The following is a 19,066-nucleotide window of genomic DNA, read 5'->3' as shown; positions in this document are numbered from 1 at the left end:
TGCTTTTTACAGAGTGGGGTTGTCATCCCCACCCTAACCCCCAACCTGGAGGACCAGACCTCCGTATTTACAGCCCCCTACAGCTATACCCTCAGGCACTGGATAGCTCTGGTATTTCGGGGGTGCCAGTCCCCGTACCTACTGATGTGGTCCCTGAGGGGATTTACTAACATCTCGACGTCGAAATTTTTAAATTGTTGTTTTTGTTCTTCCTTTAAGCAAAAACGTTCAGCAACGTGTCTCAGCCTCAACGGATTATGCTCTTCCTAGCTTTTCTTTTTTAGCGTTTTTCCTACATTTTTGTATCCCTTTGTTTTGTTACGAAGTGCAGAGCCTGAGTGTCTGCCATAGAAAACCTGTTCAAGTAAGATAACTGTTTATCTCATATTTTTTTGTCCATTCGTGCATACGTGTAATTATTTAGCTCGTACGTTTTCTTTTGTTTTTATGATTTAACGTTTTCCTAGACACCTGTGAACAATTTCGCTTCCGCTGTCCGAATGTAACTAGCGGTTTTGTTGTGTGACCTGAAACTTTCACGGCGAATCAGTATAATGATTTTCTCGGGCTACCAGCCGTGTCAGGTGGTTTAATGGAGAAAACACCAACGTTTCGAGAACCATCTTCGTCCTCGTCCTCAGGGTAGCTCGAGAAGAATTTGTTTCACGGTTTTTTTCTTTATAATCCAGTTTTAATTTTTATAGAAGTGTTCGAAGTGCTGTAAATTTATAGAATTAAAACTTAATTTCTTTACGTACGTTTCGTTATAACATTCTGTTTTCTTCACACGTAGTTATAATACCCAGTTTGTCGTTCCACGTCATTTTAATGTTCCCACGCAATTACAATATTTTATTTATCGTCCAAGGTCGTACAATATTCTGTTTATTTTTCCACGTCTTTATAATATTCTGTTTATCTTCCCTAGTTATCAAGTTCTGCTTATGGTCCCACACAATTAAAATATTCTGTTTATCGCCCAACGTCGTCCTATTTATCATCTCATGTTATAATATTCTATTTATACTTCCACGTCGTTTATCGTGCCACATATTCCTTATATCGATGTATTTTATTGTTTGCTTCACAAGAGATGCCACTTCTCAAACGGAAGAAATGCAGATCTTGTTCTGTAGTCAAGTTCAGAAGAGATATTTTACAGCAGATCTGATATTTTCTATAAGATCACAATGTTAATGATATTGTAATATAATATTCTTCTCCAAGGCATTGTGGGGTACAAGGCGTGAGTGAGCATGGTCTGTTGATATTCAATTTTCTGAATAACAGGATGTTATCGAGATTGAATGGACACATTTTTCATTCAACGTAATGCCTTCGATGTCGTTGTTTCAGTTTCCTGTAATTGTTACCCTGGGAATATTGTTATAAGGCAAACATGTTAGAACATTGCTGTCTCATTCCTAAAGCGTGTGTCATGCGAATTTTAATTTACGAGTAGTAAGATAAATCTTTCTGTTACTAATTTCACCTTATGCTCTGCAGGCCAAATTTGGCGACTTGCGTCACTGAGTATACATCCCTCGTCTAATTAGACACCTGATGGCAGATTGCTTTGAGTGAAATAGGTCTCTTGCCTCAAGTACGATAAGTCTGGCTCGTGTTCGTAGCTAGCTGCCTATTCTCCATAGTTTCCGCCCGAGATTGATTTATAGGAAATAGGTGAGAATTCATAGAACTAATTGTGTGCTGTAGAATCCTGATTCGACAGTTATTAATTATTTTTCTGATCAAGAAATATTTTGTTCTTATGGAACTCGACTACTTACCACCATGCCCACAAAAATTTATCATTGGAGTTCATCCTGGTCTAGTCCGACCGGTACCTCACTTCGGCACCGTATTTCCTTAAGATCAATTTTAATATTATTCTAGAATCAACAATTGCATAACCTACATCAGAAAACGTTTACAGTAAGTCCACATTGATATAGTTTAAGATATTCAGTGTCGCTGGAACAGTGACTGTCATAGGTGAAGTTAAGTATTTACCGTCTATTGTGTTACAATTGTCGGCTCATTATGAGCATTGTTCTTCCCTTGTCTCATCTGACGCGTTATCCATGTTAATACTGAGATCAAGAAACAATTAACAAAACAGAGCTGTAATAAATTCTGGGACATATCCTGTGGTTGACTGGTTTCTTTACCGGATTTTCATGGCTTACGTCAGTTTCTTTAGAGAAGGGCATCATTCCTGCTGTGCCCATAATAGCTGACTTTCTGTCATGCATAATTACCGTGAATACTGCTTGGGAACAAATGGTCGAGGAAAACATTTGGACCTAAGGAAAATTAAGTAACAGGAGAATGGAAACAGTGAGTTCCTGGTGGAGCCAGCGCTTTTGTTGCACGGGCTAACTAACCAAATGTTTTGAGTAGTTAGTAGTATAGTTAGGTAATACAAGATGATCAAAATGTGACACAACTCATTCTGAAACATTTATAATTGTCAACAAAATAGTTACATTTAAGACACAAAACAAAAAGTGATAGTGGAACCACGGTTCCGGAGAATTTGACGTAAATACGTCTATACGGAAAGGAAGTTTATATATTGGCATTATTTTAAATATTTCCTTTATACATGCTTTACAATTGAGATAAATTTGATTAAGACATTGCTTATTCAACTTCAATTAGTTGCGCTTAAAATGGGTCTGTTGTAGCTGAATGTAATGTAAAGTAATGTAATGTAAGGTAAGGTTAAGGTAATGTAAGGTAAGGTAAGGTAATGTAATGTAATGTTTTATAGGTAACAACAATGCCGAGTAAACAGATGACGTTTCCTAGGTAACAACAATGCTGAGTAAACAGATGAGGTTTCCTAGGTAACATAACAATGAAGTTACACTTTTTCGTAACAATTTTTCATTTCCCTTTTTCGTAACACTTTTTTGCCGAATGACCCTTCCTCATAGACGTATTTACGTCAAAAAGACAATGCTATTTTAAGTGTTGGAATTTTCCACCGCTTTCACTCTTTTCCTCATGTTTGGTGCAACCCGGTGATAAGTTTCTGCCGCGACCAGAAACGATTCACCAGACGTGATAGTGTCGAATCACTTGGTACAAAATAATTCGAAAGTGTGTTTGTTATTTCATTTCGTCTTTTTTAGCTTGTGCTGCACTCTGCTGATAACTATAAGCGCTGAAAAGTTGTAACGTGGAACGACACAGCAATTGTCTTATTAAGATATCGAAAAATGTAAAAAAGTCGTACGTTTTAACATTAATGATATTTTATGTAATGTAATCATTTTTCATACGGTGAGCCGTTTTTTAAAAAAAATATTCTTTTACTTTTACTTCACGTAAGGTATGTGTTATATTGACCCAGTAGGATCCAAAATTAAATTTCTCCAGCAGCTTATAACGTTGATCCCACTAGTCCAGAAATAATAAAATTGTATTTATTATTTTCGGAGATAAAACGTGTGCAGTAATGACAGACAGAGAACACTATTATTATGCGTTCACTTTATGTGCTTCATGCATTATCTCTATCATGGATATGACGGCCTAATTTGGTTACGAGAATTAAAATCTCTCCTTGCAACTTTCTGTTGGAAATACCTACGGTTTATTTATAGAGCTTCTTTGGGGTTCTCGGAAATAAAATGTTTCACCAGTACGCCATGCCTAGAAGGTTGGCACTACTGTCATAGTGCGCAAGCTTTTGTCATGCCGAATACATATTATGGTAGCTGTGCAAGAAACACTTGCTTTGAATGTTGTGTTGAAGTATATTCTTCGTGTTCACTTGAATAATGGAATATTTGAATACATAAAGTATTATGGTATACTGGAATAAGGGCTCAAGAGGAATCCCACAAAACATCCTGAGACTGATTCTGAGGACATAAACAAGTCATAACTCTATTCTGAGAGATACGTGCTAGTATAAAAATGAACGTTGCTTCTCCACTGTAGTTGGTTTTAGAACGCTTTGAAATATATGCAACCTTCACAAACTTACACCAACATGGAAGCAGAATGTCGCTGTTTTTGTTTCATTTAACAAAAACAGGCGGGAAACTAATGGCGGTTGTTTGTGGAATGCCTCTGTCTATTGTTAGCCTCTCTGTCTGTTGCTAGCCTCATTTAAATGATAATGATAGTTAATGAGATGTTTCTTCTAAGTCTTTTGAGAAGAGAAATAAAGCGGACCGCCCTTCCTTCGTCGCACTGGCAGAAAGAAACCCAGGCCTCTACGTATTATTATTCTCCTATCTTTATGTGCTGTAAGTTGTATGAACCAGATCAAAAACAAAGAAACCACAGTCACTGCGCATTTCTGATGTGTTGAGTAACTGTGACCAAAAACAGGGCAAATATTTATTTGAAGATTTCTGTCTTCTGGGTTATTGCGCTGTGTAGTAAGGTAAACATCTACCATATTACACGGCGCAACAACCAAGAAGACAGAAATATTCATACTCACCGCTGCGAAAACCTCAAATTGTACATACAAATATTTATTTTTATACTTGTATTGGGAACTGCCGGGAATAAATTACAATACGTGAGATTTCAGATTCTTAGTGCGCAGTGTAAGAAAATAACTGCCTTCTGGGTTGCTGTGCCGTGTTGTTTGCTAGAAATTTACCGACGTATCAGAGATGCTTGCTGCCGTCATCATCAGTGATATCACCATGTGGGTAAACTTCTACCGGACTATGTGGCGGAACAACTCAGAAGACAGACATCTTCAGCCTTTCATTGTATATTTATTGCACGTGTACAGTGATCGGCTTTAGAAGGTAGCAGATGGGTCTGATGTTGAGACATGGACATGCGTTGAAGGTCAGAGTTGAGGAGCATATGCTCGTGTCTGACGTCATATTCTCCGCTGTCACAAGACGGACGAAGACCAGGTGACAATAATCGATATTCTAAAGAAGTATTGCTAGACTCTGAGGACACCATACTACTCCTGAAAACATACTTTACTACTTGTATAACTTCCATTTATAAGAAATCAGTGAACGAAATACATCATGCGAACATACAATGTCTGTACGTCCGTCGATCCTACGCATTTCGATTAGTTTAGGTTGAGTGATATCAGTCCTCAATCGTCAGAGAGAGTTCCCAGAATCCATTCTTTGTATACCTTCTACTATGACCGAGGTTCTTTCGTGATTTTCCTTAATCTCTCCAGGCAAATGTTAGGATAGTACATTACGAGATACTAATGTCACTTCCTTTCACATTCTTGACAGTTCATTATTAGCAATAATCTTCCCATTCGACGCCTGATTGCCTATGAAGTTGAAAAAGCGTCGTTATGTAGTGCTTTCGCACAGACTTAAGTACATTTTATTTCCGTAATAGTTTACTGCAGATTGTTTCAAGGAAACGACATGTCTGATGTTGATGGTTTGTACTAAGAGAATTTTGGCAACTTCCATTGTCTTTCGTTAAGATACAAAATGAATAATACTTCTCATAACTCAAACATCATTTTATCTGTTTCTTTTAAAAACCTCATATATCATGTAGTCCTTCTGATCTTATTAAGTGAATGCAATAAATTTCAGCGTGTGTTAAGGCCCATCTGACATTTATAAAACACTGTTGATCTAGCCACAGCAGTTTTAAAACTTAACAGCGGGATAGTGCAGTCCTTGTACATTGCGAAATAGAAAAGATTGAACATATATGTTACTTGTACGATTTATTTCAGAGACACTGCCCCTTACACATAAACTGAAGCTCTCGATATGTCTGTAGCTTCAGTAATTTAACTTACAATCCGACTTATACTGTTGTTTTTATTAGAAAAAAGTGTTAGACATTTCTAAGATACAACATATGTAGTAAAACTGTTGACCGCATTTTTGAGGCTAAGTATACCGACTAAGTGAGAATATTTGACAATGTTGGGACGTAGGATTTGGCGAGATTTCGGGTTTTCATGACGGCGAGTATGCAGACTGACTTTTAAGATATTTCACCGCCTTGTATGGAGGCAAAATCATATCTGAAATGGCATAACATTTCTATCATACTGCACAGCATAACATCCCAGAAGATTTTCACTGGGGTCTTGATGATCTAAAATGGAACACAGGATGCCTCAAAAAGATGTATACACATAATAATATGGAATATTAACTTTGTGTGTATACATATTTTTAGGACACTCTGTATATTGTTTCTAAAATAACATTTGTGCGTTTCTTTTAAATAAGTAAACGAATAACTGCCTTCATTACTGTCAATTTGAAGAAACGTCGCTATACGTATTCTTTCGAATGGTGACAGAACAGATACGGAAAATAAAGACTTCGTATGACCTGTATCTTGCGCCATTGGAACTAAAAGCTCACAAGACTTAGTAGTCACTTCTAAACGTCGGATACGCCATGCATTTGGTATAATAAGTCCATTTAGCGGTACAGTAAATTAAAAAGAGGTTTTTGGATAGCCTGTGTATAGCTTCTTGACTTTATGTTTCACAAAGCTTGAACAGCCTGTGAGGTTACATTCAATCCAACGGCGTTGCTATGGACCAGATGGCAAGCGTCTGTTACACTACGTGTGTCGCAACTGGACTATCAGCTTTTAACCTACACAGACACACGACCGAAATCTCCTAGTCTATAAACGTGGCAGGACTGTTGTATAGGCATTATTCATGTACAATGAACAGGTGTTGGCTACACTTATAAGTCAATAAAATTTTCTCTGGTGAACAGCCGCGTCAGATGGCTAAATGATGAAACCGACGTTTCAGAGACCATCTCTGTCCCCATCATCAGGGTTCTGATGTTTCATCGTTTAGCCATGCGACGCGGCTGATAACCCGAGAAAATGTTATTGAGTTACGTCGCCGCGAAAGTTTCAAATCATGTACACTGATAACTCTTCACAGTCTGTCGAATGTAGAGGTGGAATATGTTGTTTTTTCCCCTTCGACACTGATTGGAGAAGAGTTCGACTTTATTCTGCAGTTAAGTCCTGTTAAAAAGTGCTAACGTTTGTGCGAAATGTTTCGAGGTTCTAAAGATGCTCATATTTAAATCTAAATTCTTAAGTCTGCAAAACCAATACGGAGATGAATTTTTTTTTAGATTTTGAGGATAGTTATTAAGGTAAATATAAGTTGCAAGACATGTACAAAGCATTTAATAAAATCATATACTAAAATCTTTTGTTCACTCCTCGAATCAAGTTGTTTATATTGTGTTGACTGTTCGGAAGCCAATAAATAAGATTATTGTGTGTACAAACGGATTGTATTTGGTTTTGAACGTTCGACACGCATGTGGGTCTGAGGTGGATATTTGGAACGAAGAAAATGGAGAAAATAAGACGAGGACAGAGAAAATTACGCACGGAGCTTCATAATTTGTACTCTTCACCTAGTATTTTGTGGTGATCAAATGGAGGATAATAGGGTGGATGGTATATGTAGCATGGGAAGACGAGAAAACATACAACGTTTCTGTCGGATAGCTTTGAGAAAAGAAGTCATGTAGAAGACCTAGTGGAGAAATAGTGTCTGAGAGTGCTGGCAGGGTTAAACTGGCTCATGATAACGTTTGGTGGCAGGCGAATATTTTAATATTTAGGTGTTTATATGAGGTACAGGAAGACAAAGTGTTCTGCTTTAATGGTAGCAAGGGTTCCTCGAATTTAATTTGCTCTTATTTTCTTCGTAAATCTGAGTAATTACCCTGTAATTTATTAGTCTTGTACCCGAACTTTCGAAAGTTGCATTTCTCTGAGCTTACTTCCAAATCTTACTAACGTATAACTGAACTTTTGTTGATTTTATAGTAATTAACATGATCAGAAACGTAAAGTAAATTAAGATAAAGGAATAAATACCGAAGGATATACAAAAAATAAAGAAAGGAGGAAGGGCTACACAACCTTATGTTTACTTTCTCGCTTATATTAATGGTTCACGAAATCAGATTGGAGGTTTACTTCCATTGAAAGGCAACCAGGGGTTTTGAGTGCCTGCTGCATTTAAGAAGTGTTTCTAATTTACCTGCAGCAGTAATTACAGGAATGAATGAGCCCGCGTAAAACATTCCATTTGAACTCTTGTGTTAGTGACCACCCTTCGTCCCTACCAAGCATAAAGAAGCTTCATATACATCACAAAATTCATTAAGAGATAAGAACAACCCTCCATATTGCTTGGGTTTCGCCTCGTAATCTACTTTCTGCAAAGGCTGCCTTCTTTGTAATTTAATTTAATGAATAATATTAGTATCAAAATTCTATAAATGTATCCGTTAAAGTTTAGCAAATCATAGAAGTGGGGAATTATTACTCGCCTTTGATCGTATTGTGAGTCAACATTATGGACCTGCAAAGTACATTTAAGTAAAATAATTTACCGAGACAGTTTGTAATTCGGGGAAATTGATCCAGTGAAGTGATTAGTTATGGACTGGAAGGCGACACAAACGCTCTCCTATCCATTTGCTATATAAATTGAGGTGATCATTCCCTAATCACCTTTATTTCCACCCTCCTATCGGTGTAGTGACTTCTATCTGTGGAAGAACTCTCTCCAGTGCGATTACTGCAGCTCTGCTTCCAGACATCCTGATTTAAATTCCTGAAGCCAACTTTCGAGATCAGTATTTTTTGTAGTTTTCGTAAATCCCTTCATTTGAATTCGGAACAATATCTCATAACAAGCAACAGTCGACTTGCACATATTTTCTTAATTGGCACTCACGATTTGAGTACAAAATTCCTTTAGAGTTTCGGGCTCCAGCCAGATATTTTACAAAAGCACTCCCATATAATTATGTTTAAAGAACTTAGTAGACAGTCTCCCAGAAAGCACACCTCTTTCTGTTTAAAAACTTCATGTTACTGAATTTCAGTGACACCATCGCTGAAATACTCCGCCAAATGCAGACTCCATAAAACATCACCATAACTCCAGAACTAAATTTCATTTCATTTTGCAAGTCGCATGAAAGTGCAATGTGACGGACATAGGCTATTATAATAGGGGCAGTTAGCTGATAATTGTACCACGCTTTTAAACTGTTTCGTTTTTGTCGGTACACCTATAAAAACTTCAGTTTACAGAAAGCAGAATAATTTTCTGTGAGGATGGATATGATTGATTAGGGCAATAAAAGTTGCTGTAAGTTACTTCCGTCTTTCTGCTTTTTTGTTACTTTAGTTCGGTGTCTCCAGCTCATGGATACTGAGGATTTGAAGGAACTGTCAGTCCGGGACCAGAGAGACGTAGGTTTTGCCTAAAGTGACTATTTATCTGCCCGGCCGATGGATTGCTCGTTCACTGAAAGACTAGTGAACCAGTAATCTCATGCACAGCAAGAGGCAAGTTGTCATACACAGCCTGATTAAAAAGTTTTTGACATATTAATCTTGAATGTTTGTTTCTTGGTTCATAACGGATTGTCATATGGTTTAAGGTACTCTCCCAGATTCTAATTCCGGTCAGAACAGGCGTGTATATCCGCTGGTTCTGTGCTATGCAGAAAATACTAGCTTTACCATGTCTCTCCGTTCGTCTTTCAGTACATCACAACTCCGGAAAAGTTGATTGTATTTCCATGAAAATTGACGCTGCCGAGTTTTACTAGAACTTGTAAACACAGTCCAATTGGGTTAAAATCTTACAGCGATTTGTGGGCACTTCTCACAGAGGCCTAGTGCGTTTCTGCTCGAATGTGACCTTGAAACCCCACCCCTCTCAAGCAGTCAGTGGTCAATCCCCGCGATTACATTGTCATCCAGCCTGCCAGGCGGACACCCCGAGCATGCAAGGTTTCTCGATGTGAATGCCAAGGTAGTACCTTGAAGAAGGCACAACTGCTTTATCCCGAATCCTTTTAGTTCTATCGAAAGCGAGCATTGTGATATATACACTTGACGCAAAACAACAGCTACCGTTGATACAGAGTCGTTAAATAAGCCACCGTTTCATCATTTACTCGCGTAAAAGATTGACTGTTTGAAACTAAGTTTAAGTAGGACCAGGCCACAGGGCGTAATTTGAGAAACTGAAGAGATGAAGAAATAGAAATTTTAATATTGGTTCTCCGTCAACTTCCATTTCCTTCGCTTTATTTAATAACATCGCTCTTTATTAACGTAGTGTACATGCGTAATACAAGTACATCCGCCCTCTTCACCAAACAGTTTTTAGAGACACTGTCTTCTCGAGTTGATCTCAGATGACGTTGGGCGTATTTCCTTAGAATGAGAAAAGAATGCGGAAGACAACCAAAACGAGTTTCGAATCGACTTCAAGATGACGACAGTTCGGGCATAATTATTGAAAATCCTTTTAGAAATCTGACGTGGATTTAATCAGAATAAGGGGAACTCTAGAGATATACGAAGAGAAGAGCAAGTGGAGAGGAAAAGTGGAGAGAGAAATGACAGTCACTGAGCTACTACCTGTTCCAAAAATATTTGCTTAAGTGATAAAAGAATTGTCGACTGCAGTCTTCTCGGTTGCGACGCCATGTTGTCTTGTAGGTGATAACGTTTTGGAGGAACTTATTAACGCCATCTATAGATTTGAATTGTTTAACCCTAAAGATGGAAGCGATACGTTTTCCCGAAACATTGACAGCCACCTTTAATGCTGTACGATGTCTTAAAACAGAAGACTACAGTTGACACATTCACAGCCGTTAGAACATCAAATTTCAGACAGACAAAAGAATCGATCAGAAGTTACACATTTAGCTTAACTTTAACGGTATTATAGAACAATGTGTCTCAACCTGTAGAGGCGTTTATTTATATATGGTCTAGCGGTTAAAATACTGGCCTTGTAATCCTGGGGTCTCGGGTTCGATTCCCGGCGGTGCCCGAATTTATAACTTGTATTGGGCAAGGCCGTGGTCTAGGCAACACGGAGTTTTCCTCCGGGGGCTTCCCCGGTTTCTCCGTGGCATCCCAACAATTACTCCATTCACACACACACAGAAGAAGGCAATGGCAAACCACTTCTGGATCATCTGCCAAGAACGTATATGAACAGGTCCCAGTCCGAGAAAAGGATGGAAGGATCCTGTTCATATGGACCTGTCGTCAGACAGAACACTAAATAAAAATAAAAATAAACGTGTTTAGACACGGTAATAGGCTATAATAGTATTATACAATGTTATTTTTTTAAGAACAGTGGTGATGGCAAATTTAGTAACAAGATAGCGGTCTCTGGAATTCGAACTGGCAACTTTCAAAATTAAACCTTGTCAGTAAGCTGAAAAACTTTCTGTATCGGTGGTTTCAAGCCGTTTCTAATTAACGGTAAAACAGCGGGTTTGCCGAACACCGACGCCCTGTCTGATATTGTACAGTGCACTGAAGAAGTAATTCTCAGAGACAGGCGTTACAGTAATAAAGTTACGGTGTTTGGTTTCATACAAAATATTGAAAGACCATCGTGAAATTAATCAGGGTTCAGCTCGTTTCCACCCTTCTCCAATCTGTTACTGTGGGAGTCTGATTTATTGTCGCGTACTTGTAGCGTAGAGTTTCGAATAACATGAAAGACGCCTGCGGGACCCATTTAGATCACGTCATACACAGCATCATGTTCCATAAACAAGTCTTCGCCGATTTGGAGTGAGGTTATGTAAAACTGAGTGTTACACTGCCGTTAAAGAGAATGTCCCACGTAACTCAGAACTCACCTACTGGCATGCGACGGCTTTGTTCTGCCTTGTGATTAACTCATTTCCCGGCATTTCGCTTGCTGCTTCTGCGGTATGCTATCATGGCGGATTACGCGATAAGTGAGACTCCCTTTAGATAAAGGCCTACAGCAAACAATCTATTTCCGACATATGGATAAATTATACAGATAAAAGTTGTAGGTACTAAACGGGTCCGCACGTTATATCATCACCTATTGTTTCATGCAGTAAGTTGTCCTTTGAAAAACGATAAAATTTATTTCAGCTTCAGTAATGTGTCATTCGCCCCGATGTGTAAGGAAAGATGGGTTTGGTACCTGTCGTCCATATATTTATGCGCCAGTCTCGCTTTAATATGATCATCGTGTCACACCACGTCAGCTCTAAGGTTTTGATTTCGTATATTTCCGAAAATTAATATTACCAAGTTGGCTGTCGTGTGAATTTGTGTGGTTGGAACTACACCGGCGTCGTTCAATGTAAATTTGTAAATTGTGTGTGATAATTCACCTTTGAAACGTGAAATTTCTGTGAAGATAGAAAGACTCAGTAGAGCAGGCCCCCGTACCAAAATCGAACTTGGGTTTTCCGAATGGGAAACTGCAATGCCACATCAATGCTCGGTTATAAAGGATATGCAGTTTTATACCAGACTGTGACATTTTTTTCAACCCGTATTGCATCATGCCTTCTCATTAGACCTAAAGGGAAATCAGGATATTAAAAATAGAGTGAGGGGAAACGCCATGATTGTAAACATTCTGGGTTATACAGTTTAGTATTAGACTTTTAGGTACACTGAACCTGCAGGCGATTATACATTTTCCTAACAGATTTCCGAACATGACGGAATAATATCAGCAGTTAAGCATTTTGAAATCTTCTGAGGTTATGAGTTTCTAAGACCTTTCTAACCTTCAACAAATACTTTTGAAGAAATAGGATGGGATGGACAGGAGATGTAGCACACATCATAACATTTCTAATGTTAAGCTTCTTACGGGGCCCAGGTTTAGATGAGATGATTAAGATTTATATCAAACAGTGTGAAGTTGTGAACTGTAATCGGGTTGATTAGAATTTTGTAGTGAACACGGTAATGAAACATACGTTCCACAAGACCATGGAATCTCCTCAACAACTGAACAGTTGTCTTGTTAAGAAAGACCACCATGGAGTTCGTGCTCGCCACTGGACCCAAGGTTCGCGGGTTCAATCCCAGCCGAGATCGATGGATTTTTAAGGGTGATAAAAATCCGTAGCACAACTTCCTTTGGAGGGGAAGTAAAGCCGGCTATCCCATGTCGTTGATTCACGGCATGTAAAATAAACTTACGAGCATGATACGAGATGTTTCATAAGCAAAAATTCAGCGGCCATTTATCACCCAAGTCTCCTGATTAACTACCAGTTGGCTCTGGCAGTCAAATCAGAATTGAGTAGAAATTGTACAGAGTCAGTGGGTTGGTCACTCACTACTCATAAATGCACACTTCAAGACCAAGAAACCTCCGAAAAAGGAGGCGGCGAAAACCCACAACCGGGTTGTAGAGCCAAGAAACAACAACAACAACCGTGGAGTTCGTAATATACTTAAATAATTCAGAAGTGTTAGGCACGTTCCTTAGAATGAATTCTAATGACATTTGAATGTCAATATGGAATGTTTCATCTATTATAGAGCGTTTATACCTAAATATATTAGTCACTGCGTTTTAATATCGTGAGACTAAAGCGTACCTGTATTTTATTCAGAGGCGTTCCTGTTATATCTGATGGGAGACAATTTAGGGTTTAGTCTAGCGTGACCAAATTGGCAGCTGACAATTATGTGAGTCCACTGAGAGAACAGCATTGGACGTCTGAGCCATCTTTTCACGGTGCAATCGTTATTGGCAGCCTGTTCAAGTGTAGTTATGTCCTAGTATTTAATGTGCTTGAACTCAGTTTATTTATTTTATTTGTTGTGCGTGTAGGTATGAGGGTGTTGTTTTATAAACTAAAAAGCTACGTGTCAAAGCTAATGTAAGACTAAATAATTAATAATCTGACCAAGGTAAGGTCTAGTGACTGGCTGAACCTTCTGGATACGTAAATGATGGTTATTTTTAAAGTAGCTGAGCGACTACTAGCTTCTTAAGAATGGCTCTAGTGAAGTTGAAGTGATACACGTATTCAGGAAAGATTATACAATAAATTCGTAATGACATTTAGCCAGGGTTTCATAAACAGACAACACTTAGGTATTGCGCCATGTAGTCAGATATTTTCAGTCCCCTGAAACGTCGGTCGATCAGTATTTACCAGACTACACGGTGAAATATTCTAGAACAGCGTTTATCAACCTATGGCATGCGTACCACTGGTGGTACACGAACTAAGTAAGAAAATCAAAAGGGAATATTTACATAAATAAGTTTTCCCTGAACGCATTTGGTTAATGTTTCATTTAATGTGTTAAATTAGACTTAGTGGTACGCTAATGAAAAAGGGTGAGAACCTCTGCTCTAGAAGATAGTTATTTTCATTCTTGTCGCCGTGAGAACCTCAAATATCACCTGAAAGATGAGTTCTTCTAGACAGGAAGTTATACATACGGGTGAAGCAGAACCTTGTACGCCATATGTTCGCACAACATACAGGTTTCCGCGTAACTTCAGGGCCATAGAAGAACTCTTTTATTTTGCAAAACACGGAAAATGTAAAGCGGGAAACGTTGTTACAAATCATTTGTTTCTAGTATCAAATTTTGGAGCTTTTTTATGTATAAGCAGCTGTTACGGCGCTACACGCTTACTTTATCAATAAGAAAATGTTACGCCATGTAGCCATATTGACTTGACAGCGAATGTTGGATGTGTTTCCAAAGTAAGGAAGACTGTAGTGAAGGACACACAGGGAATACAGAAAACAGCCAACGACTGGTGAATTGTTAAACCAATGTGATAATGGAAATGGAACGTAATTAAAACATAACATCTTTACCACACTAGGAACATAAAATTAGATTTTTACATAATTTGTAAGCAAAGTTAATTCTGATTATCTTATGAGGAAATTATATATTCGTAATTTCATCAACATTAAGAATTATACCATTTTCTGAACACCAATTTTGCACAGAATCAGTATTATAGTCAAAGGTTTTCACCGATAACCATTATTAAGGCTGCGATATATATTGAAGTCGTCAGCGAACATGAGGTAGACCACTTAGAATAGTGAATAGAGACACATATATTATTAATGGATATATGAGCAAACAAGGTTCTGAAATGGATCCCTGTGGAACTCCTGAATTCAAACATATGAACGTGAAATGGATCCAGAAATGTAAACAGAAGACTGACCATCGGTCAGATAGTACTGAAACCTGTCCTCGTAGAGGCTATTTTGAAGCTAGTAATTATACGATAAAGTAAATTTCGAAGAAAAATGTCAAGAGCATTACTTAAATAAAAATTTTCATAATCAGTTTGACCGTACATACGTATATGTACGATACCGAAGACAACAGTACCCATTGAGATAAGTAACCAACAGATCAAGATAAAATTGTTTTCACAAGCGATACTGAGAAAGAATACGCCTGTATTTTAGAAAATAGGCATTGATAATAAATTATAATTTTTTGGAAAATGTTTTAATTATCGAAATTGATTACTGTACTTACTATTTTACTACTACGTTTCTCGGACACTCGAAAAGAAGCAGTCTGTTTCCACAAAGACAGCAAGGTCTTACTTGTAAATATGACTTTAAAATACAAGTTCAAATGGAGTAAATGTATCAGAAAATATTTAATAATGAATTATGTAATACTATCTAAGCCACCACTCTTGGATTTTTAAGACATTTTATAGCCCTTTACACTTCATCAACGACAGTGATCTACGTCATAGGTACAAAATCTTTCGTGGTAGAATAAAATGGAATAACAGTCGGGCATTATGTGATAAAAATGGATTTTAAATTGTTAGCAAAGGCATCAGTAATAATTTTAGGTTAAACAGAAAGAAATGTTATAATTCCTTGCTGTGAGTTCCCTAGAAGGTTTCTTAACATGCTGAGTGGCCATCACCCGGTTAGTTAGGTCACAGTAAAACTATTCCTTAAAATTGCATCAAGTCAGTTAGTGCAGCTGTAAATTTATGGTACTAAATTCCAGCGGTATCCGTTTCGAAAGTTACCCGGACTATCGATTGTCCTTTTTATAACAATATTTAAATGGAGTTTAGACAAATTCGGTGTGGACTGGATTGGATTAGGTGTGAATAGCTTTTGTACGCCCCAAAGAGTGCTGAGACACTGAATACTTAGTTACTTTGAAGGATGTTTCCGTACCGTGGGACTAGTTGGCCTTTTATCCCAATCAAGTGCAATTGTTCGTGTAAGGCAAAACATCACACGAAATGAACGGCCCAAGCTTTGCTATTAGTAGTCTTTAAGCATTGCATAAAATTTGCTTAATTGGCTCTTCATAGTAGAAGCAAATCTATTGATAGTTTCCTTCACAGTTAGCTGTTTTTTTCCTGTTAATTGTGGTAAAATTTTCAGATTCCCTCGTCTGGTATCTTACATAGTCTCAGAATGGTACATTAACTTAGGAAAATCATGAATGAATTACCAAATATTTGTTAATTTTAGACTCTTATATATTGTGTTCCTACGATAGACCATTGCTTTTAAGAGTCTTTCTAATAGCTTATCATCATTCAGTCTCCTCCAAGTCTTTAGGATAAGGTTTGTAGCAACGCTTTTATTGCAAATAGACTACTGTTATAATAAAGGCTGCCAGATACCCTCGTTTCATACTCAGAACTGGGTTTTCAGTAAAGTTGTACGTGTGTATTACGTCTGTGTTGAAGTCTCGTGCCACACATGCAGATCTATTCCTGGAACAAGCGAATCGGTTATACTTATGATTTGTATCTTGTACTGTCTATCTCCATGGAGTAGAGTCGTTTTTAATAAGTCGATTATCGTTCTGCTGTTCAAGAAATTTGCCTCCAGCAATTTGTTCGTATAATTTAACCACTCAGAATGCCACGTTGTAGTGGTTATCACTCTATCTGCTATTTGCAAAGATCTCGGATTCGATTCTCAAACCTAAGACCGTATCATCGGACAGGTTTTTAATAGCTTTCCTCAATTCACCCAGTCAAAAGTTGATTAAACTCTTTAAAACATGACATGATTGTTTCCACGTCTTTTTGGTCCAAAATTTTTATCGACAGCTTTGAACTGTGAAGTTGAAATAAAATTAATAAACACAAAAGAAATCACTTAAACTTCCCTGTATGAGCTCAACCAGATAATTGCTTTACAAATTCTGATCTAAGTTCTATAATGTTTACTCACCACGGTCCTTTTTCGAATCCCATTTCACTCCACCAGTTTTAAAATTCTTCTCCGAAGGCGGAATCTATTGTTAACGAATAAAAGATTATTTTTCTGGTAAAAGAGCAGAGTTTCCATTTCCCACATTATGCTGAGTTCAGTTTCTTTGCACGCTCTCTAAAATGGCTAGTGGGTGTAGTGCATTAAAGCTTACAAGCAGAAAGCGACTATTTCCTACACAACAAATGGCCTGTGGAGTGACTTCTGGACAAAAGACGGAAAGAATGGTTCGGTGTACGGGGTGGGAGTGGAGTGTGCCCAAGAACTGTCGCGTGAGAAAACGAATACGCGACTGCAATGAATACAAACTGTTCGTTTAACACTTTTCGTTGAAGGAAAACTAAAACTTATCGTAAATATATGTTATTTACTGCTGTTTTCATCAGAATACATTAGTCTTATTGGCACTTTATGTCTTAATCGATACACAAGCAGGCCTAGTAGATTTGCAGTCTTATCTGCTTAAGTTGGAACCGAAAGTATGTTTTCTTATGGTTATGTTCCTTCTGCCGCAACTGGCTTCTCAGCTTTCGTATTTAGCATTTACTTCCTTTTTAAATACTGGACTTTACTTACAGACAGTACATTTTAGCATCGACTTAAATGTACGAAGAATTCGATAAATATATGATGCAGAGACATCTACATAATACAGAAATAAATTTCTGTGTTAATGTGCTCCCTTATCTTAACATTTATTGCTGAGACATTTAGTGTCTTCGCTAAAAGTATTTGTATGAAATTGTTCTGAAGCGTCATGTTTTGAAGATTAACTTATATATACGTTATTTTCCGTCTTTACAAAAGAGGTTAACACTTAATATCTTGATATTTAATAAGCACACATCACTTAATATCTTAGTATTTAATGCATGACATGTTTCGGGAATACAACCTAGAACCTCCCACCAGACAGACCACAACACGATATCAGGATCTCAAAATTCATATCTGCAGAGTGTGGACGTCATTTCTCTACATCAGCTCCCGCTCTGCAGAATACTAAAACATGGTAATGACAACGATAACCTATATGCCTCGATTTTACGCGGAGAGGTTCCAACATTTAAACATAACTGATGGTGTACTTTGATGAACCACACAGCATTTAATTAGTGACAATAATATTGTGACGGGAATTTATCAGTGGCCATTCACAACAGGTTTTAATCTCTAATTTTGTATTGTTTTGTGTCATATTGTTATACTCAGTTATACGAACAAAATCAAATGGCTCGCAACATACAGTTTAAAAGACTTTTAACTAATTCCAAGATATCTATTATAGTTTTATAGTGTCCACCAATAGTGTAGTGATACGAGAAGATAAATTGGGACCTGGCGATGTGTTCTTGAACCCAAAACATGTAATGTGTCCATTAAATGCTAAGTGTTATATGTGTTTTAAATAATAAGACATGAAGTGTTTGCTTACTCTGTAAAGACGTACAATAATATACAGAGTAAGTCAAAAATAGCTACACACATTTTGAGAACTGTAACCGTGTTACCTGCAGCCACAATTTGCTGATACCAGCAGATATCTGTAGAGCCTAACCTCAAGTTTCGTTTGTTTGTTGTAGTTCTTCACATTGCCACTGAGAGCGCTTGTGAATTGTGGAAAACAAAATGGATACTTATGGTGGGGAGGAAAGAGCACAATGTGTGTTCTGGTTCAAACAAACGAATTCCCTTTTGTAATTCTCTAAGATCGTTGGGTAAGGGTGGGTGGTGAACGTGATCCTTAATGTATTCCCGCAGGAAAAAATCTGCTGGTATGAGATCCGGTGAACGAGGTGGCCAAGCGATTGGACCTGCTCGCCTGATCCACCGACCTCGGAAGTGGAGATCCAAACATGCTCTGACATCTGTATGGAAATGAAGTAGTGCACCATCTTGCTGAAATTGAGTTACACTGTTTATTTGTTCGAACCAGAACACACATTGTGCTATTTCCTCGCCATTATGAGTCTCCATTT

General features: G+C 37.8%; 1 protein-coding gene and 1 long non-coding RNA gene across 5 annotated transcripts in view; one reads left to right on the top strand and one right to left on the bottom strand.

Annotated features, from left to right (window-relative positions):
• SP2353 (EGF like, fibronectin type III and laminin G domains protein pikachurin) overlaps positions 1 to 19,066 on the top strand; it is a 515,929-nt gene that overhangs the window by 247,945 nt on the left and 248,918 nt on the right. The gene's annotated exons all lie outside the window — the stretch shown is intronic.
• Positions 16,427 to 18,616, bottom strand: LOC147874712 (uncharacterized). Its single transcript, XR_015533804.1, has 3 exons — positions 18,574 to 18,616; positions 17,049 to 17,112; positions 16,427 to 16,582 (listed from the first exon to the last, which is right to left on the bottom strand). It is a non-coding gene; the product is annotated as an uncharacterized LOC147874712 (long non-coding RNA).

Source organism: Zootermopsis nevadensis, unplaced genomic scaffold, assembly GCF_977971745.1.
Source record: "Zootermopsis nevadensis isolate Lab colony 2312 unplaced genomic scaffold, Znev_1.0 Znev_ptg000006l, whole genome shotgun sequence".
Classification (NCBI taxonomy): domain Eukaryota; kingdom Metazoa; phylum Arthropoda; class Insecta; order Blattodea; family Termopsidae; genus Zootermopsis; species Zootermopsis nevadensis.
The sequence above is the reverse complement of the archived record's forward strand: the minus strand, read 5'-3'. Positions and strand labels throughout refer to the sequence as shown.